General features: G+C 39.8%; 1 protein-coding gene across 2 annotated transcripts in view; it reads left to right on the forward strand.

Annotated features, from left to right (window-relative positions):
• NT5DC1 (5'-nucleotidase domain containing 1) overlaps window positions 1-23,318 on the forward strand; it is a 318,179-nt gene that overhangs the window by 191,255 nt on the left and 103,606 nt on the right. The window lies entirely within an intron of this gene.

Raw genomic sequence — 23,318 nt, forward strand, 5'->3', positions numbered from 1 at the left:
CAAACGCTGGAGCACACATCCGGATTCCCGACGCGTAACAGGAGTTCCGGACATGCGCAGTGCGCACAAGGAGCCGAAGAGGGCAACGCATCGCCGCCAGCAGACAACGCGCATGCGCACCTCACCACCGGAGATAATTACTAGAAAAGGTAAATCCAAGGGCTCTAAAGAACAGTATCTCCGCTTTATAAATAGATATTAGGGGGTAGTTTACTAAACATGAAATTAATGATAAATTTAATCAATAATTATATTTACATGTCCCCAATGAATAACCATAAATGTGTTATGTTGCCCGAAAGCTAGAAAGACCCTATGTCTATAAAATTCCTCATCAGCATATATATTGACATTAATCAAATGAAAAATAGAGTCATCAAAAAAAGAAAGAATAGTGATTGAACTACATGTGATACACAATAAAAACAACATTAAAAAAGTGCTAAGATACATAATTCAAATATGTAATATAAAGCGACTAAAGAGAAATACATATATATGTAATGATGGGGGTAGGGAAACAGACAAGTGAGCCCTAATCTACCCGCCACTCAGTCCCTGCCTACTTGCAACGACCCGCCCTAGGCGACGAGGTACAACTGGGCGACGGTCCCTACGCTCAATAAGTGCACGACAGACAAACAGACAAGGGTACACAGAATCAAGAGAAAAGGGGCAGTTGCCCACGGCAACACCGTGAGCAACAAGAGTGATGAACGAGCCGAGTCAAACCAGGAGTGTACGAGGTACCAAACGCTGAGCAGGAGAGTAGTGAACAAGCCGAGTCAAACCAGGAGTGTACGAGGTACCAAACGCAGAGCAGAGGAGTAGTCAGTAAGCCAGGGTCAATATGAAGCAGGGTCAAATAGTTCAAGAAGCTGCAGCAGGGCCTGGAAACCAAACGAGAAGAATCACAAGCAAGGAGGAACAGGAAAGGCAGGTATAAATAGACAGAGGGCGGGAGCTAGCTCCGTCTGGCCAGGCTGTGATAGGCTCTCCCACTCCTAAGCCTGCCATCCTGAGTGGTGGAAGATGGAGTCAGTCTCACAGACATAGAAGCAGGTGCAGACTGATTACCTATGGACGTAGACACAGAAGCTGAGCCTGGCAGATCCTTATCAATATATTTAAAGTGACAGTGCACAAAACAAGGGGTTAATATTAAACCCAACATATATTAAGTGTAATTACCCACAACAATTTTTTTATATATATATATATATATATATATATATATATATATATATATATATATATAAATACAAAACAAAATTATAAAAGAAAAAAACTTATAAAAGAAAAAACAAACCCACAAAAAACAACAAAAAAACCCCAGGTAAATACGGCCAAGGGTATATGTACATATCCATAGCGACAAATAGGAGGAGGAAGGGCCACATAACACTAAATTACAAAGATCTCGCCGTGGTCTTCATTCCCAAACTCTATACTTGTATCGGATGTTCAACAGACTCGGATTTATTCTCTACTGTTCGGACAATCGGATAGGACAAGGAAAAAAAAAAAATACCTAAAAACACAATAACATACAATGCAGAACACAATTAGTAAAAAAGGCATAAATGGTAGAGATTATAGAAAAGCAACAAAACTGAGTTTTTCATTCAGTCCATGGGATTTCATACATCCCAACAGGACGATCCATTTACATTCTTTTTGTGTCAAAACTCTCTTCACATTATGTATTTTATCAATCCCTCGTACTGATAGAGTTTTGGGATTGCAATCGTGGTTTAATTTGAAGTGTCTAGGCAAGGTCTTTAACTGAGCTACATCCTCAATTTCACTAGCCCCCGTGACGCCACACACATGCTCTCTCGTGCGGATTCTCAACTCCCTCGAAGTTAGTCCTATATAGATTTTAGGGCAGCCACATGTGGCATAATATATCACATGTGTCGTGCTACATGAGATATATTCTCTTATCTCAAAATGCCTTGTTCCGTCAACTGACGAAAAGTAATATAATGAGGTATAGAGTACTCTGATTGGCCTTGGGGGGAGTTTGTTCATTCTTTTTCAAATGTGCACTGGATTTGTAGATGATATATTATGTATTTGATACTTATGTGATGTTATTCTGTATTCATGAGCATGCATACTATGGAAGAAGGGGGAGGGAGGAGTTTTGTATGTATTGCGATGCTGTATTGCAAATGTTTTGTTTTAGCTGAAAATAAAAAGTTACTTGATTTAAATAAATAAATAAATAAATAAAAAAGTCAGAAACTGAGCAGAGACGGAAGAAGACCAGGTCAAGCGAATGCCTGTCTTCATGTGTAGGAGAGTTAGTAAGTTGTGACAGACCTAGCGAGGAGGTTAAAGATGGATACTGGGAGTCAGGTGAGGAGATTGGGTTATCAATGGGGATGTTAAAGTCACCCATGATGAGAGTTGGTGTTTCAGATAATAGGAATTGTGGAAGCCAAACAGCAAAATGATCCAGGAATTGACGCGGTAAGCGGTCACCAATACAGAAAGTCATTGACAGGTGGGTAGAAGGAACGTACAAAAAGGGGGTTTTGGGGGGCAAATGCACAGCAATATTGGGCAAGGTATTTTATTTTTTTTAGATTATAGAAATAAGGTTTTGCAAGTCGAATTAGGCTTTAACCCGTTAGTGACCGCTAATACACCTTTTCACATCGGCCACTAATGGGCTTTATTCTGATGCATAAGCCTATTTACGGTGCTGCATCAGGATAAATAAACAGAGCAGGGAGCTGTCAAATCTCCCTGCTCTCAGCTGCCAGATGTAGCTGAGAGTTGGGGGCGTCCCTGCTCGAATGTGTGAAATCGATATAAGTATCAATCTCACCCGTTTAACCCTTCACTCTCTCCCCCACGACACCCGGCGATAAGATCACCAAGTGTCTGTGTCTCCGATGACAGCCGGGGGCCTAATAAAGGCCCCCAGGTCTGCCTGTAGTGAATGCCTGCTAGATCATCCCAGAGGCATGACCTAGCAGATGCCTGTCCGTTTTAAACGGACAGGCAGTAATACGCTGCAATAATAAAGTATTGCAGTGTATTATAATAGCGATCGGATGATCGCATATTAAAGTCCCCTAGTGGGACTAGTGAAAAAGTAAAAAAAAAGTTTAATAAAGTTAATTTGAAAAAAATGTGGAAAAAAAATGAAAAACCCACTTTTTCCCCTTACAAACTGCTTTACTATTAAAAAACCAAAATAAAGTAAAAAAGTTACACATATTTGGTATCGCCGCGTCCGTAACGACCCCGACTATAAATCCATTACATTATTTAACCCGCATGGTGAACGCCGTGAAAAATTAAATAAAAAACTATGGAAAAATTGCTGTTTTCTGTGAATCCTGACTTAAAAAAAAATGTGATAAAAAGTCGCACCTACTCCAAACTGGTACCAATAAAAACTACAAGTCTTCCCTCAAAAATCCCTCATACAACTGCATCAGCGGAACAATAAAAAAGTTATGGCTCTTCAAATATGGAGACACAAAAACAAATAATTTTGAAATAAAAGTGTTTTTACTGTGTAAAAGTAGTAAAACATACAAAAACTATATACATTTCGTATCGTTGCAATTGTAACAACCCACTGAATAAAGAGATTGTGTTATTTATACCAAACGGTAAACGGCGTCGAGGACGTTTAGGATGCGAAAAAGAGTGGCGAAATTTTTTCTATTCTCCACCAAAAAAAAGTTAATAAAAGTTAATCAATATATAATATGTACCTCAAAATGGTGCTATTCAAAAATTCAACTTGTCCCGCAAAAAACAAGACCTTATACAGCTATGTAGATGCAAATATAAAAAAGTTATAGCTCTTGGAATGCGACAATGGAAAAACTTAAAAAATGGCTTGGTCATTAAAGGGGTTGTCCCAAGTTGATAAATGGAGCTATAAAGCTCCCCCATGTAAAAATAAGAAGAATTCTAATTACCTGTCCGTCGTCCAGCGATGTCGTTTTCTTGATATCGTTGATTGAAGTTGCGGTCGGTCCCTCTTTGTATCCTGCTCGTTGCCTAGGTTCCCGGCCACCGCTATTTACCTTTAGCGGTGGCCGCGCATGCGTAATGACATCCTCTGCGTCCGGAGCAGAGGATGTCATTTACTCATGAACGCGCATCTCGGCGCATCTCGGTGCATGCGCAGGAGATGCAAGGAGATGAAGTGGAAGGCACCCGTCGCGAGAAGTCTGCGCTCCGCTAAAGGTAAGTGTGTGTGTGTGTGTGTGTGTGTGTGTATATATGGGTGTGTTTGTGTATGTGTGTGTGTGTTTATGTGTGAGTGTATATATGGGTGTATTTGTGTGTATATGTTTGTGTATATTTTTGTGTTTGTGTATATTTGTGTGTGTGTATATATGGGTGTCTTTGTGTATATGTTTGTGTGTGTGTGTGTTTTTGTATATGTGTGGGTTTGTGTATGTGTTTGTGTATATATGGGTGTGTTTGTGTACATATGTTTATGTGTATATGTTTGTGTGTATATGTGTGTGTGTGTTTGTGTATATGTGTGTGTGTGTGTGTGTGTGTATATATGGGTGTGTTTGTGTATATATGTATATGTTTGTGTATATGTGGGTTTGTTTGTGTACATGTGTTTGTGTATATGTTTGTGTGTATATGTGTGTTTGTGTGTATATGTGTGTTTGTGTATATGTTTGTGTGTGTGTTTATGTGTGTGTGTGTTTGTGTATGTGGGTGTGTTTGTGCATATGTTTGTGTGTATATGTTTGTGTGTTTTTGTATATGTGTGTGTGTATATGTGTGTGTTTGTGTATATATGGGTGTTTGTGCATATGTGTATATGTATGCATATGTGTGTGTGTATATGTGTGTGTGTGTTTGTGTATATATGGGTGTGTTTGTGCATATGTGTATAGGTTTGTGTGTATATGTTTGTGTGTGTTTTTGTATACGTGTGTGTTTGTGTATATGTGTGTGTGTTTGTGTATATATGTGTGTGTGTGTGTGTATATATGTTTGTGTATATGTTTGTGTATATATGGGTGTGTTTGTGTACATGTGTTTGTGTATATGTGTGTGTATATGTGTGTGTGTATATGTGTGTGTGTATATGTGTTTATGTGTGTGTTTGTGTAATATATGGGTGTGTGTTTATATGTGTTTGTGTATATGTTTGTGTGTGGTTGTTTGTGTGTGTGTAGGTGAGTATAAGTATCGGTATTGTTCACATTGATAACTTTTTTTTTATGTTGTTGCAGATTTTGATGTACCGATTGGACTACGTCTTTCGATTCGTTGGACTACTGCGTAGATCTACGTTTTTTGAAACTTTTAATAAAATGGTTAACGAGGGTTTTGTTGGGGATTTCTTATTTCAATAAAAAAAAATTGTCTTTGTGTTTTTTTTTCAAACTTTATTCGTGCCTAGATAATGGTAGTTGGCTGATTGACAGCGTCCATTATAAAGGCGGTACTTAGTGTTAGCCGGTGCAGAGGCTAGCACTAACCACCCATTATTACCCCGGTACCCACCACCACCAGGGGTGCCGGGAAGAGCTTGGTACGATCCAGTACCCGACCATCTGTTGTGATGGTCGGGTACTGGGGCGGCCGTAGGCTGGTATTATGAGGCTGGGAAGGGCCAAAATCAGTGGACCTTCCCAACCTTGTAATGCTAGGCTGCTGCTGCTGTGTTGTATCGGGCTGGTTATAAAAATGGGGGGACCCCCACGTCGTTTTTTTTTTTTAATTTAACAAATTTAGCAATAGACGGGTCCCCCACATTTTTAATAACCAGCCATATACAAGGCCGCAGCAGTCTGGCATTACATGGGTGGGAAGGGCCACTGGTTTTGTCCATTCCCAGGCTAATAACACTGTGTTGTTTGTGGCTGGTTATGATAAATTGGGTGGAACCCCATGTCTTTTTAATAAAAATAATAAATAAATAATAAAAAAAAATGACGTGGGGTCCCCCCCATTTTTATAACCAGCCAGATACAACACAGCAGCAGCAGCCTAGCATTACAAGGGTGGGAAGGTCCACTGTTTTTGGCCCTTCCCAGCCTCATAATACCAGCCTGCGGCCGCCCCAGAGCCCGACCATCACAACAGATGGTCGGGTACTGGATCGTACCTGGCTCTTCCCGGCACCCCTGGTGGTGGTGGGTACCGGGGTAATAATGGTGGTTAGTGTTAGCCTCTGCACCGGCTAACACTAAGCCTCGCCTTAGTAATGGATGTTGTCACTCAGACAGCGGCCATTACTAAAGTGGTAGTAATAAAATTTGAAAAGACAAAGATCTAGATAAAATATTTTATTGAAATAAAGCACCCCCAACACAACCCTCATTAACCATTTTATTGATGAAAAAAAAAGCGTCATCTAAGTAGTCCTCGAAACCGACGTAGTCCAAACACCAAACCTGTAAAAAATCAAAAATATAAAAAAAAAAATTAAATAAAACATGTCGTAGGCTTACTTTCACTTTCATGTGTGATACTGACTGTTATACCATGTATAGAAGCCTGCGGCAAAGTTGGCTTAGATACAGGGCGCCAGCAGACAGTATCATACATGGCCATACAGACATATATACAAACAAACATACATACATACATGCAAACATACATGCACGTATACACATACAAACATGACAACATACATACATGAAAACATACATACAAACATACATACATGCAAACATACCTACATGAAAACACATACATGAAAACATACACACATACAAACATGACAACATACATACATACATGCAAACATACATACATGAAAACATACATACATGCAAACATACATGCACATACAAACATGACAACATACATACATGAAAACACATACATGAAAACATACAAACATGACAACATACATACAAGAAAACATACATACATGCAGACATACATACATGAAAACATACATACATGAAAACATACATACATACAAACATACATACATGCAAACATACATACATGCAAACATACATGCACATATACACATACATGCACATACAAACATACATACAAGCAAACATACATACAAGCAAACATACATACAAGCAAACATACAAGCAAACATACATACATACAAACATACATACATGCAAGCAAGCATACATACATACATACAAGCAAACATACATACAAGCAAACATACATGCACATATACACATACAAACATGCAAACATACATACATACAAGCAAACATACGTATATGCAAACATACATACATGCAAACATACATACAAGCAAACATACATACAAGCAAACATACAAGCAAACATACATACAAGCAAACATACATACAAGCAAACATACATATATGCAAACATACATACATGCAAACATACATACATGAAAACATATACATACATACATACAAGCAAACATACATACCTACAAGCAAACATACATACAAGCAAACATACATACAAGCAAACATACATACAAGCAAACATACATACAAGCAAACATACATACATGCAAACATACATACATACATACATACATACAAGCAAACATACATACAAGCAAAAATACATGCACATATACACATACATGCACATATACACATACAAATATGCAAACATACATACAAGCAAACATACATACAAGCAAACATACAAGCAAACATACATACAAGCAAACATACATACATGCAAACATACATACTTGCAAACATACATACATGAAAACATACATACATGCAAACATACATGCACATATACACATACATGCACATATACACATACAAACATGACAACATACATACAACATATACATACATACATACATACATACATACATAACAACATACATACAAAAATAAACTCACCTAAGACGTTCCCACGAAGAGCTGAACGGTCCCGTCACTTTTCTTCTCCCATTCACAATAACAGAGCGGTGGGCGCAGATGAAGTAATCACGTGGGCCTGATATGATTACGTCATCTGCGCCACAACGCATTGTTACTATGAATGCGAGCGGCGCCAAGAAGAAGGAAGATGGCAAGTGACGGGACCGTTCAGAGCGCCGTTAGAACGTCTTAGGTGATTATTATTTTATATATTTTTAGTTGTTCGCCGGGTGCTGATGCAGCACCGATGCGGCGGGTACAAAAATGTAGTGACAGGGTGGGGGAGGGAAAAGTGGCTTGCCGAAACGGGGTGAATGTAGTGTAGTGTAGTGTAGGGTTCATGACATTCACGGTAAGTTCGTCTCAATCGGGCTTACCATGCCCGCTTGAGACGAACATTCTCCCGATGTTGCTAGAACTACAGTATCTAGCAACATCGGGAGCGCGCACACTGCAGAGCGGAGCGGCTTGATTGACATCGAGCCGCTCACGCCCCTTTTTAGAAAAGATAACCAGCACTTGCTGAGTTATCAAGTGTAAAAAAAAGGCACTTAGGAAATTAATTTTAATTTTTTTTTAACACCAAATGTTTTAAAATTCATTTCCTGCTTAGAATGTATAAAAAAAAAAATTTGAGTCAACTTGGGACAACCCCTTTAAGGTTTAAAATAGGCCGGTCATTAAGGGGTTAAATATACTATAGCGCAAAATTAGCGTTCAAATAGGACGTGATTAGACTTGAGATATACATAGAATTGTGTTAATCAACAAAAAAAAAACATCACAAAACTTTTTCTCTAGACACAATTATTCTGCTATTTTGAAAGATCCATTTAAAAAATCACTTTCTTTAGAACGAAGAACATGCCACATAATTTTTAGTGGGTAATACTTCAAGTTTATTTGGATTAGGTAGACTCCAATGAAACAATATTTAATGCAAAATGCATAAAGCATCCAAAACACAGAGAATAATACACAGATACATCTTGTATAGATTAAGGTTGGTAACAGTAAAACAGAAATCAGCCACATGCCAACCACCATTCAAATTAGGATTTGTAAACTGTAAGTAGTAGAGTGGTAGTACGGTATCAAATGGTAAAGACTTAAAAGAACATTTTTTTTAAACAAGGCACAAAACCTACAGAAAGGGCGCGACAATGGCTATATGTGGCACTTAACGTGATTACAGGCTGCTATGGGGTTATCAGGAGCGATATTTGACCAAACCTCGAAACCAAGGCAATTAAAAGCAATAGAATTGAGCCAGGGATCCCATATCTGATTAAATTTGGCCTTTAAGGTTCCTATGCTTATACGGTATAGCCATTTTGTTTTTTTAAGAAACTACCACTTGTTGACTGTACACCAGTCTGTTCGGGATAGAACCCCGGATGCAATTGAGCAATTGTTTTTCTGGTAAAAATGTTTGATCGGTATGGAGAGAAAAAATGTCAGGGTAACTTAAATGTCAGGTTGTTTCTTTAGCAAGGACAATGTCAAAGAAAAATCTGTCCCTGCTGTCATGATTCCTCCGTTATATTTTTACCTGACTCCTAATTCTACTCTTCTTTCTGTGTAATTGCTGTCACATATCGTATGTTAGTCAGATAACTTTAGCTTTTAAAATTTTCTATATACAAAATTTTTCTGTAAATACCTAGTTTTTGTCTGAGGTGTGTTTTTGACCATCGTAGACCTAAAATGCAGCAGGCTTTGTTTTGTTTTTTTCCCCCAGTAAAAGAAGTGTGGAAACTGTTAGACTCAAAACAGAACTTTGATGTTTCATAGTTGAATTGTACTGTGATATGTATACTTTATTTCTTTTTCAGAAAACAGGGCTAGAAAAATAGATAAAAATAAAGGTCGACTAGGAACATTGTTTCCTTTTTAGAAAATTATGTTATGCTATGTCAAACATAACAGGAAATCAATTTGTTACACTCATAGACTTTTATTTGTGGTTTTAGTGGTAAGTGCAGGAGCTAACTTGATTGCTTACTTTTTGATGTTTGTGCTTTTTGCAGCCCAAACCATAAACTGACATGACATTGACCCTTTTTCATAGCCAACAGATAAAGTAGGCAACTGCTCTCAAATTTTAAATTCTAATAATGCATCAAGAGGAATCACACTAGGTATACACCACCAATATATGTCTGTAAATTGATAAGGGAAAGAGGGGAAAGATGTGTGGTTCTATAGAGAATAACAAATAAAATAAAAAAACCTTTATTAGTAAATTGTGATTGATTAAAAAATCCAATCGCGTGCAGATGTCCCCTAGCTCTGCACTAAGGACGTTATTCAGTCCGTATACTTTCTGAATACTCTGCGATGGTAAAAAAAAAAAAAATGAACAAACCACAATAGTGTGAAATGCCTCCTGTGTAAGTGAATTATTAGCCCCTAATTCAAACTGCTATGCAATGGTCGAACCCAGGGCGCATGGTAGCAAATAGTCCCACTGTATAGAATATAAGTAGGAACTGATGAGTGTGTACACTGACCAGCCTATTTTAAACCTTAATGACCAAGCCATTTTTTACGTTTTTCCATCGTCGCATTCCAAGAGATATAACTTTTTTTTATTTTTGCGTCGACATAGCTGTATAAGGTCTTGTTTTTTGCGAGACAAGTTGTATTTTTTAATAGCACCATTATGAGGTACATATTATTTATTGATTAACTTTTATTAACTTTTTTTTGGGGGGGAATATAAAAAAACCTGTAATTTTGCCAATACTTTTGTATTGCAGTGTATTACTGCCTGTCCATTTAAAATGGACAGGCATCTGCTAGGACATACCTCTGGCATGACCTAGCAGGCATTCACTACAGGCAAACCTGGGGGCCTTTATTAGGCCCCCAGCTGCCATCGGAGCCACAGACACTCGGCGATCTTATCGCCGGGTGTCGGTGGGGGAGAGAGGGAGCTCCCTCCCTCTCTCCATAACCACTCAGATGTGGTGCACGCTATTGAGCACCGCATCTCAAGGGTTAAACAGGTGAGATCGATACTTATATCGATCTCACACGTTCGAGCAGGGATGCCCCCAGCTCTCAGCTACATCTGGCAGCTGAGAGCAGGGAAATTTGACAGCTCCCTGCTCTGTTTATTTATCCTGATGCAGTGCCGTAAAAAGGCTTCTGCATCAGAATAAAGCCCCTTAGTGGCCGCCGTGAAAAGGCGTATTGGCGGTCACTAACGTGTTAAACTATAAGTGACCCTAAGTCTGAACACATCATATATGACGGTTCGTATATACATGCAGTGCCCTGGGCACTAATGAAATAATTAAAGGGTAACAATTGAAGCAGTCTAAATGGTATTGTTAATCTTTATGTGCTATCTGTGCACATACTGTATAGTCCATATAATATGAGCAGATTGTGTGCTGGACTAAGGACATTTTTTTTCACCCCTTGTGTACGACAGTATTAAGTATTGACACTCTGTATGTCAGAGTATCAATCACAACATAAACACACCAGTGTTTGCACTGGCGCTGGAAAAATTACGGGCGAGATGAAAAATTGCCCTACTCGTGCTTGCATGTAAGCAGAGTCTCTCTACCGGGCTGTAAAATTGGAGCCCGGTGGTGGAGCGGCCCTGCACATGGAAGCAATTAAGTATATGAACGACAGCAACGCTGTCTATGTCCTAAAGAGCACAGAGGGCAGCGAGATGGAGAACGTAAACCGGAGGAGCCACTCAGAGTATTGTGTCAGAGCGGCCACTTGCACTCATCTGTTACTCCACGAGTCCCGCATTCGGGGTGAGCGTGGAGAACAGGAGAAGGACACATAATCCGCAAAGCCGCTCAGAGAAATGTGTTAAGGCGGTTATATCCGCCCGGCTATGTATCGGGAGTTACCACTGACAGGGTGTACGTAAATAGCAAGGAAGAAGAGTTAGGGGACATCTGCACTCGATACATTACGCTTGCATTGGATTTTTTTAATCAATCACAATTTACTAATAACGTTTTTTGATTTTATTTGTTATTCTCTATAGAACCATACATCTTTCCCGTATCAATCCACTTTTCATAGCAGACAAGATGTTGCATTTCCTTTTATAATGCTCAGTAGGTGTTTTTCACAATTAAAATTTTTCACCAGACTATTTAGCTGCTAATGGAGCTGCTAAGGTGCAACTTTCTCAAAATGCCTGTTGGCAGGCACAGGTAAATGTCTTCCTTTCATACAAATATATCTATTTGCTGTAATAAATACAAAACTTATATTTGATTCTTCCAAAGTTCAGCACTGCCATCTAAGCAGGACAGAATGATTTTTTAGGAAAATAGACAAAAACATACTTGCACACAATGTTTTCATTACTTTAAGAATGGAATTCAGTGATTATGGTCTGGGAAAGGAAGATTGTGGTTTATAAATGCATAATATGCTGTAGATAAACAGTCTAATATTCAAACAAAAACATCTGTTTTTGTAACAACCTTTATTGGGCTTAGAAGAGAAGACGCTCATTGGACTAATTCATAAAATGACCTTTCTCCTGAAAAGTCAGCAACCATCTAATTCTGATACAGAGTAGAATGCGTATCAATAAAACACTCTGAGATAGGGATAGTGATATATTTACTAAAAGTACCCTCCCGTGTATTTATTGATATATTGGATCACATTTAAAAAAAATTGTCTTTTGGCAAAAACATTCCTATGTGAAATTTATTTTATAGTTTGTATCTCAAAAATGGAGTGGACATATGTGACTGTATTAGCGGATACGCTTAAAAAAAACATACATTGAGAAATAGAATATAGAACATAACCATTCGACCATAACAGTAAAACCCCCTTATGCCATCAAAACAGCTCTGACCAATAGAGGAATGGACCCCACAAGATCTCTGAATTTGTCCTGAGATATCTGACACGAACACGTTAGCACTGGTCCCTATAAGTCCTGTAAGTTGCAAGGTAGGACCTCCATAGATCAGGCATTTCCAGGACATCCCACAGATGCTCGATCAGATTGACCCTTTCAGGACCGAGCTCATTTTGGCCTTCAGGACCAGCCCCATTTTTTCAAATCTGACATGTGTCATTTTATGTGGTAATAACTCTGGAATGCTTTTGCCTATCCAAGCGATTCTGAGATTTATTTTTTCTCGTGACATATTGTACTTTATATTAGTGGAAAAAATTGGTCAATAAATTCATTGCTTATTTGTGAAAAACACCGACATTTTATGAACATTTGCAAAAATTATGATTTTCTCATTTTAAATGTATCTGCTTGTAAAACAGATAGTAATACCACACAAAATAGTTACTATTTCACATATTCCATATGTCTACTTGATATTTGCATCATTTTTTTAACATTATTTTATTTTTCTAGGACATTACAAGGCTTAGAACTTTAGCAGCAATTTCTCACATTTTCAAGAAAATTTCAAAAGGATATTTTTCAAAGACCAGTTCAGTTCTGAAGTGGCTTTGAGGGCTTTATGTACTAGATAGACCCCATAAATCACCCCATTTTAAAAACTTCGCCCCTCAGCGTATTCAACGCAGCATTCAGAAAGTTTCATAACCCTTTGAGCGTTTCACAGTGAAAATGAATTTTTTTTATTTATTTTTTTGCTGAAACTCATTTGTAATAAAAAAAATTCTGTAACAGAAAGTTTTACCAGAGAAACGCAACTCAATATTTATTTCCCAGATTCTTCAGCTTTTAGAAATATCACACGTGTTGCTCTAGTGTGGTAGTGGACTTAAACACAGGCCTCAGAAGCAAAGGAGCACCTAGAGGATTTTGGGGCCTCTGTTTTTTTAGAATATATTTTAGGCACCATGTCAGGTTTGAAGAGGTGTTGTGGTGCCAAAACAGTGGAAACTCCCCAAAAGTGACACGGTTTTGGAAACTACACACCTCAAGGAATTTATCTAGGGGTATAGTTAGCATCTTGACCCACATGTCTTTTGCTATATTTATTGGAGTTTATCTGTGAAAATGAAAATCGACTTTTTTTTCTGAAAAAATATAAAAAAATTAAATTTTAACAAGGAATAAAGAATAAAAAGCACCCCAAAACTTGTAAAGCTATTTCTCCCGATTACGGCAATATCCCATATGTGGTAATAAACTGCTGTTTAGACACACGGCAGAGTTCAGAAGGGAAGGAGCGCCATTTGGATTTTGGAGCGCAGATTTTGCTGGATTGGCTTTCAGTGCCATGTCGCATTTGCAAAGCCCCTGATGAACCAAAACAGTGGAAACCCTCCAAAAGGGACCCCATTTGAAAACTACACCCCTCAAGGAATTTCTCTAGGGGTATAGTTAGCATTTTGACCCACTATCTACACGGGGAGCTATATGTTGGGGCTATATGTGGAGCACTATCTACAGTGGGTGGGGGCTATATGTGGAGCACTACGTACAGGGGGCTATATGTGGAGCACTATCTAAAGGGATGGGGGCTATATGTGGAGCACTATCTATAGGTGGGCTATTTGTGGGGCACTATCTACAGGGGGCTTTATGTGTGACTATCTACAGGAGGCTATATGTGGGGCACTACCTATAGGGGGCTATATGTGGGGCACTATCTACAGGGGCTGATATTTACAGGGAATCTATGTAAGGCACTATCTATGGGGGCAGTATCTATATGGGTCACTATGTATCTGGGGCACTGTCTACAGGGGGCTGTATCTGGGGCACTGTCTACAGGGGGCTGTATCTGGGGCACTGTCCACGGGGGGCTCTATGTGAGGAACTGTCTACAGGGGGCTATATGTGGGGCACTGTCTAGAGGGGCTATAAGTTGGGCACTATCTAGAGGGGGCTATATGTGGGACACTACATGGGGGCTATATGTGGAGTACTACCTACAGGCTATATGTGGAGCACTATCTACAGGGGGGGCTATATGTGGAGCACTATCTACAGGAGGCTATATGTGGGGCACTATCTACAGGGGGCTATATGTGGGGCACTATCTATGGGGGGCATATGTGGGGCACTATCTACAGGGGGCCACATGTGGGGCACTATCTACAGGGGGGCTTAATGTGAAACAGTATCCACAGGGGGCTATATGTGTGAGACTATCTACAGGGGCTGCTGTCTACATGGGGATCTAGGTAGGGTACTATCTACGGGGGGGGGGGGGCACTATGTATCTGGGACACTGTTTACAGGGGGGCTCTATGTGGGGCACTGTCTACAGGGGGCTCTATGGGGGGAACTATATACATGGGGCACTATGGGAGGCATTGTGTGTATGTATGGGACACTGTATGGTGCTGTTATAATCAGGGACCCAGTGTATGGTGCTATTATAATCAGGGACACAGTGTATGGTGCCATTATAATTAGGGACACAGTGTATGTTTCTTTTAGAATTAGAGGTGCATTGTATGGTGCTATTATATTTAGGGGCATTGTGTGTGGCACCATTAGAATTTTATCTTCGTTTATAGGTACAGAAATGTTGAAAAGAGAGAGCTGAAGACATCTGAGCGGAAAACTGCAGGAATGGGCCATAGCTGGGAGAAGTCATAGAGGTTTGGACCTGATGTATACGTCACGTGTGAGTCATTTAATGTAAATGTTTATTCTGCCTCTAATCAGTACTGTAGTCACTGTATGATCTGAAGCGAGATAATGGATGGTATGATTTTGTATTTATTTTTTGTGTCTGCTAGTGATGTAGAACAGCCGTGGGGATGTCAATCAAGATCTGGGGGGCGCCATTTCAATTTTCGCCTCAGGCAGCAGAAAGGCTAGAATCGGCCCTGACCCCAACTGATGATATATTGATGGCCTATCCTGAGAATAGGCCATCAATTTCTTAGGACTGGACAACCCAATATTCAAATAATAAACTGTGGATTGGGACTCATTTAACTAGGGAGACCGCAAAAAGGGAGATGGAATGGGAATGGAACAGCGTAAAAGACAGAGTAAAAGACATAATTACAAATGCCTTCATGGACTGGCCTCAGGATAGGGAGTGAGCCCACTGTGTCTCTATCGGGTTTGGTTAATGGCTAAATGGGGGGGGGGGTAAGGGAATTTAGCCATTTTTCACCAGAAAATACCCCTCACAGGGATTTGGAGTTTCCGCAGAGATTCCCCAGGTTGCGTTTCTGGAGTAGTCTCCCAAAGGAAACTACAGGTTTAATTAGAAGGAAATGTACATCGATACGTTGTATAGAACCTATTTGGCTTGCGCTGCCCTTTTAAGACAATGGATGCAGCAGGTACGTGTCCCTATAGTGGCTGGGACACGGCTGTATGCAGTTGCAGGAGCCCCAGCAAATCGACGGCGGGAAGCAAAGAGGTACGTCGTAAATGGCAATTACGTTTAATAGTAAAAATTTTATATATGGAATTATTTCTAGATTTTAGGGTGCTAGATGGAGCATATAATGTCTCCTCATCCTGAGCTAACGATGGAAGACTCTATTCAGTAATTCAGAGCAATTGCAGTTTCCAGATAGTAATAGTATGGCATGGTCTCGGTAGTAATGTGCTATTGCCGTGCTCTTGCTGCTGCTGTTTTCTATGGAAACCCAGACAAGGTTTAACTCCTTGAGGACCAAGCTCATTTTGGCCTTCAGGACCAGACCCACTTTTTTCAAATCTGACATGTGTCACTTTATGTGGTAATAACTTGGGAATGCTTTTACCTGTCAAAGCGATTCAGAGATTGTTTTCTCGTGACTTATTGTACTTTATGATAGTGGAAAAATTTGGTCGATAAATTCAATATTTATTAGTGAAAAACATTAAAATTTAGTGAGAAATTTAAAAATTAGCATTTTTCTAAATTTTAAATGTATCTGCTTGTAAGACAGATAGTAATACCACACAAAATTGTTGCTAATTAACATCCCCCATATGTTTTCTCAAGACACATTGTAATTTATGTAAAAAAATTGGGTCGATAAATTCAATATTTATTTGTGAAAACCACCAAAATTTTGAGAAAATGTGCACAAATTTCCATTTTTCTAAATTTAAATGTAGCTGCTTGTAGAACAGATAGATACCATACAAAATAGTTACCATACAAAGTAGTTACTAGTTAACATTTCCCATATGTCTACTTTAGATTGGCATCGTTGTTTGAACATCCTTTTATTTTTCTAGGACATTACAAGACTTACAACTTTAGCAGCAATTTCTCACATTTTCAAGAAAATTTCAAAATGCTATTTTTACAGGGGCCAGTTCAGTTGTGAAGCGGCTTTTAGGGCCTTATATATTAGTAACCACCAATAAGTCACGCCATTTTAAAAACTTCACCCCTCAAATTATTCAAAACAGCATTTAGAAAGTTTCTTAACCCTTTAGACGTTTCATATGAATTAAAGCAAAGTAGAGGTGAAATTTTCTAATTTAATTTTTTTTTTGCAGAAATTCATTTGTAACACAGAAAGTTTTACCAGAAAAATGCAACTCAATATTTATTGTCCATATTCTTCAGTTTTTAGAAATATCCCACATGTGGCCCTAGCGTGCTTATGGACTGAAACAAAAGGCCTCAGAAGCAAAGGAGCACCAAGATCTTGGGGCCTCCTTTTTATTAGAAAATATTTTAGGCACCATGTCAGGTTTGAAGGGCTCTTGCGGTGCGAAAACAGTGGAAATTCCCCAAAAGTGACCCCATTTTGGAAACTACACCCCTTGAAGGGTATAGTGAGCATTTTGACCCCGCAGGTTTTTTGCAGAAATTATTGACAATAGGCCGTGAAAATGAAAATCTACATTCTTTCAAAGAAAATGTAGGTTTAGCTAATTTTTTCTCATTTCCACAAGGACTAAAGGAGAAAACGCACTGCAACATTTGTAAAGCAATTTCTCCCGAGTAAAACAATACCCCACATGTGGTCAGAAATGGCTGTTTGAACACACGGCAGGGCTTAGAAGGGAAAGAGCGCCATTTGGCTTTTGGAGCTCAAATTTAGCAGGAATGGTTTGCAGAGGCCATGTCAGATTTACAAAGCCCTTAAGGGACCAAAACAGAGAAAACGCCAAAAAAGTGACTCCATTTAGGAAACTACACCCCTTAAAAGAATCCATCTAGGGGTGTAGTGAGCATTTTGACCCCACAGGTGTTTCATAAATTTTATTAGAATTGGGCAGTAAAAATAAAAAAAATCCTTTTTTTTCAATAAGACGTAGTTTTAGCTCAATATTTTTAATGTTCTCAACAGATAAGGGAAAAAGAGAACCACTAACACTTCTAAAGCAATTTCTCCCGAGTACGGCAATACCCCACACGTGGTCATAAACTGCTGTTTGGGCACAGAATAGGGCTCAGAAGGGAAGGAGCGCCATTTGCTTTTGGAGTACAGATTTTGCTGAATTTGGCTTCTGGGCGCTATGTCGCATTTGCAAAGTCCATGTGGGACCAAAACAGTAGATTCCCCCCCAGAAGTGACCCCATTTTGGAAACAACACCCCTCAAGGTATTCATCTAGGGGTGTAGTTAGCATGTTAACCCCGTGTAATGGTGGGGGAAGGGAAACAGACATGTGAGCCCTAATCTACCCGCCACTCAGTCCCTGCCTACTTGCAACGACCCGCCCTAGGCGACGGGGTACAACTGGGCGACGGTCCCTACGCTCAAAAAGTGCACGACAGACAAACAGACAAGGGTACACAGAAGCTAAGAGAAATGGGGCAGTTGCCCACGGAAACACCGTGAGCAACAAGAGTGGTGAACGAGCCGAGTCAAACCAGGAGTGTACGAGGTACCAAACGCAGAGCAGGAGAGTAGTGAACAAGCCCAGTCAAACCAGGAGTGTACGAGGTACCAAACGCAGAGCAGGAGAGTAGTCAGTAAGCCAGGGTCAGTATGAAGCAGGGACAAATAGTTCAAGAAGCTGCAGCAGGGCCAGGAAACCAAACGAGAAGAATCACAAGCAAGGAGGAACAGGAAAGGCAGGTATAAATAGACAGAGGGCGGGAGCTAGCTCGGTCTGGCCAGGCTGTGATAGGCTCTCCCACTCCTAAGCCTGCCATCCTGAGTGGTGGAAGATGGAGTCAGTCTCACAGACATAGAAGCAGGTGCAGACTGATTACCTATGGGCATTGTCACAGAAGCTGTGCCTGGCAGATCCTTTACACCCCGCAGGTGTTTAGCAGAAATTAGTGTGCAATCGATGTTGCAGAGTGAAAATTGAATTTTTTTTCCATACATATGACAATATGTGGTGCCCAGCTTGTGCCACCATAACAAGTCAGCGCTCTAATTATTATGCTGTGTTTCCCGGTTTTAGAAACACCCTACATGTGGCCCTAATCTTTTGCCTGGACATTCGACCAGACTCAGGAGTAAAAGAGCACCATGTAAAATTGAGGCCTAATTTGGCGTCTTACAAAGTATTGGTTCACAATTGCAGAGGCTCTGATGTGAAATAATAAAAGAAACCCCTGACAAGTGACCCTATTTTGGAAACTGCACCCCTCAAGGCATTTATTAAGGGGTGTAGTGAGCATTTTCACCGCACAGGTCTTTTCCATAAATGAATCCGCTGCGAAAGGTGCAAAGTAACAATTAAAAATTTTCCCTAGATATGCCAATTCAGTGGCAAATATGTCATGCCCAGCTTATGCCACTGGGGACACACACACCATTTTTTTTTAAAAGGGGTCTCCCGGGTATCGCGATGCCATATATGTGGAAGTAAACAGCTGTTTGAGCATGCTGTAGGGTTCAGAAGGGAGGTAGCGCCATTTGACTTTTGGAGCGTAGATTTTGCTTGGTAGTAGTTTTGTTTGGAGTCTTACTGGTGTTTCCATTTATAATGTGGGGCATATGTTAGCTGGGCAGAGTACATCAGGAGCATAGTCAGGTGGTATAATAGTAAGGTAAAAAAAAAAGTTAAATAATCCATAGATGTTTGTTATTCGGTGAAGAATCCTTTCTGCACAGGCCGGTGTCGCACTGATAAATGTCCTACCTTATCTCCCTTTTCATCCACACTCTGCACCTTTGCAGTTTGGGGAATTTTGCTGGGAAGTGTTGTCCTGGTATAATACGGGCGCCCTCGCTTCCAGCAGATATGTTTGGGCCCTCCCCTTCCTGGTATAATACGGGCACCCTCGCTTCCAGCAGATATGTTTGGGCCCTCCCCTTCCTGGTTCCCTAATTTTAGTGCCTTGATAATTCGCCTCTTGAAACTCCATATTTTTATTTCCTGACTTATTGGAGCCTTAACTTTATTTTATTTTTTTATAGACGTTTGGCATGAAGGCTGTTTTTTTGCGGCACGAGCTGTAGTTATTATTGGTCACATTTTGGGGTACATGCGACTCTTTGATCACTTTTTATCCATTTTTTTGGGAGGCAAAGTGACAAAAAAGAACAGCAATTCTGCCATAGTTTTTTTAGTTTTTTTATACAGCGTTCAGCATGCGTTATAAACTACATGTTAATTTTATTCTGCGGGTCAGTACGATTCCGGCGATACCTAATTTATGGCACTTTTTTATCTTTTACAACTTTTTGCACAATGAAATTACTTTTGTAAAGAGAATATATTTTTTCTGTCGCCATGTTGTGAGAACAATAACGTTTTAATTTTTTCATCGATGGAGCTGTATGAGGGCTTGTTTTTTGTGAGACGAGTTATAGTTTTTATAGGTACCATTATTGAATACATGCGACTTTTTGATCACTTTTTATTTCAATTTTTGGAAGACAAAGTGACCAAAAGAACAGTCGATAACTCAGGTTGCCAGCTGTAACATACAGCTGGCACCCAGCGATGATGTCGCTGGCTTAGCTCCTGAGCTAGCTCCATCTCCTTTATGTACAGTTACGTGGAAATGCGTTAAGACACCAGTTTTAATCACGTAACTGTACGTGATTGGGCGGGAAGCGGTTTTAAAGGAACACCAGGGTTCTGAGGATTCCTATTTGGAAGGCTCTTTTGTAAACAATGTTTCAATTCACTCACAGCAAGCAGAAATCTTAACCTCTTGCCGCGCTGCTCCGCAATAGTACGTCCTGCAGAGGGGTTATTTCCCGCATCAGGACGTACAGTTGCGGAGTAGTTCCCGGCGCACACTGTCCTAACGGACAGTGTCCGGGAACCGGGAGGTAAGCTGTCCCCGACAGCTGACACTCCAGCCTTGCCGGTCAGCGGACCATCGCCGCTGATTTTGGCAATTAACCCCATAAATGTGGCGACAGATTGCCGTCGCCGCATTTAAGTGGTTTGAAGCACATCGGCAGCCCCCACTAAGTGATCGTGGGGGCTGCCGATGCTTGTCGTGGCAATCGGAGGTAAGACAATGACCTCCGGGTTGCCATGTACGGAAGCCTCGGAGGAGCAGCCTCCGCCGGTCCTCCGAGGCTTCCTGTCAGTGTGACTGTCACGTCACAATGACAGTTGGAATACATTACACTACGTGTGTAGTGTAATGTATTCCAGCAGCGATCAAAGCTGCAAGTCTAACTGTCCCCTAGTGGGACAAGTGAAAAAAGTAAAAAAAAAGTAATAAAAATGTTTTCAAAAAGTGTAAAAATAAAAGTTATAAATGATATAAACAAACACTGCATTTTTTTCCTATAATAAGTCTTTCATTATAGGAAAAAAATGAACACATTAAAAAAAGTACACATATCTGGTATCACCGCGTTCGTAACGACCCCAACTATAAAACTGTAATGTTATTTTTCCCGCACGATGAACACCCCAAAAAAAATCAATAAAAAACTACACCAGAATCGCTATTTTTTGGTCACCACCCCTCCCAAAATAGAGAATAAAAAGTGATCAAAAAGTCACATGTACCAGAAAATAGTACCGATAAAAACTACAACCCGTCCCGCAAAAAAACAAGCCCTTACACAGCTTTTTTGACTGAAAAATAAAAAAGTTATGGCTCTCAGAATATGGTGACAGAAAATAAATTATTTGATAAAAAAGTGATTTTATTGCGCAAACGCTGCAAAACATAAAAAAAACTATATACATATTGTATCGCCGTAATCGTATCGACCCCCAGAATAAAGTAAAATCGTCATTTATAGTGCACGGTGAACGACGCAAAAAATAAACTAAAAAACATTGTCAGAATTGCTTGTTTTTGGTCACCCGGCTTGCAAAAAAATGTAATAAAAAGTGATCAAAAAAATCGCATGTACCCCAAAATGGTACCAATGAAAACGAAAGATTGTACCGCAACAAATAAGCCCTCACGCAGCTCCGGTGGTGAAAAAATAAAGAAGTTCTGGCTCTCAGAATATGGCGATGCAAAATGTGCAGTGTTTTCTAAAAGCGGGTAACATCCGACACCAGCCACACATCTATGAATTATTATTTATTTACCGCATTTTTATACCCTCTTATTATACCCTGATGTTCTCCGCACAGATTGCACATGCCCCCACATTATAAACTGAAATACCAGCGAAACCAAAAACAGAAAAACTACCAAGCAAAATCTGCCCTCCAAAAGCAAAATGGTGTCCCTACCTTCTGAGCCCTGCAGCGTGCCCAAACAGCAGTTTGCGCCCACATATATGGCATCGCCATACCCGGGAGAACACGCTTAATGTTTTATGAGGTATTTGTCTTCAGTGGCACAAACTGGGCACAACATATTATGCACTAAAATGAAATATCAATGGAAAATTGCAATATTCACACCATCCGCTGTGCATTAACCCCTTTGCGCACTATGACTTAATAGTACGTCATTTTGCAGGGGTTGATGTATGGAGCGTGCTCACGTGCTGAGCCCACTCCATATGCTGCGTATTACAGCTGATAACGGACAGGAACAGAGATCGCGCTGTTACAGGAGTCTGTAAAAATAACAATATACTGCAATACATTAGTATTGCAGCATATTGTACCCACGATCCAATGATCGCTGGTACAAGTCACCTAAGGGGACTAATAAAATGTGTAGAAGAATTAAAGTTATTAGTAGTGAGAAAGAAAAAAGTTTAAAGTTAAAAAAAAAACTCCCATTTTTCTTCTAAACTAATGTAAAAAAATAAACAGAATTGTTATCGCTACGTCCGTAAAAGGCCGAACTATTACAATGTACCATTATTTAACTCGCACGGTGAACACCGTATAAAACGTAAATAATTTAAACCGCCAAAATCGCTGTAGTTTTCGTTTTTACTGCACGGCGAAAGCTGTAAAAACGAGAACCCCAAAAAATGGAATAAGATTTTTTTTCCTATATTACTATATTTTCCTATTTTTTTTTCAGTTTCTCAGTACTTTTTATGGCACTTTAAATGGTATCAATAGAAACTACAATTCCTCCCGCAAGAAATAAGCCCTCACATCACTCTACTGACGGAAAAAGAAAAAAGTTATGGCTCTTGGAAGGCGGGGAGTGAAAAACGAAAATAAGAAAGCAAAAAATGGATCAGTTCTGAAAGGGTTAATTAATTTCTAATGAAAAAAAATGTATGACCCCCATGTGCGGTATTTCCATACCCG

The sequence above is a fragment of the Rhinoderma darwinii genome, chromosome 4 (genome assembly GCF_050947455.1).
Source record: "Rhinoderma darwinii isolate aRhiDar2 chromosome 4, aRhiDar2.hap1, whole genome shotgun sequence".
Lineage (NCBI taxonomy): Eukaryota > Metazoa > Chordata > Amphibia > Anura > Rhinodermatidae > Rhinoderma > Rhinoderma darwinii.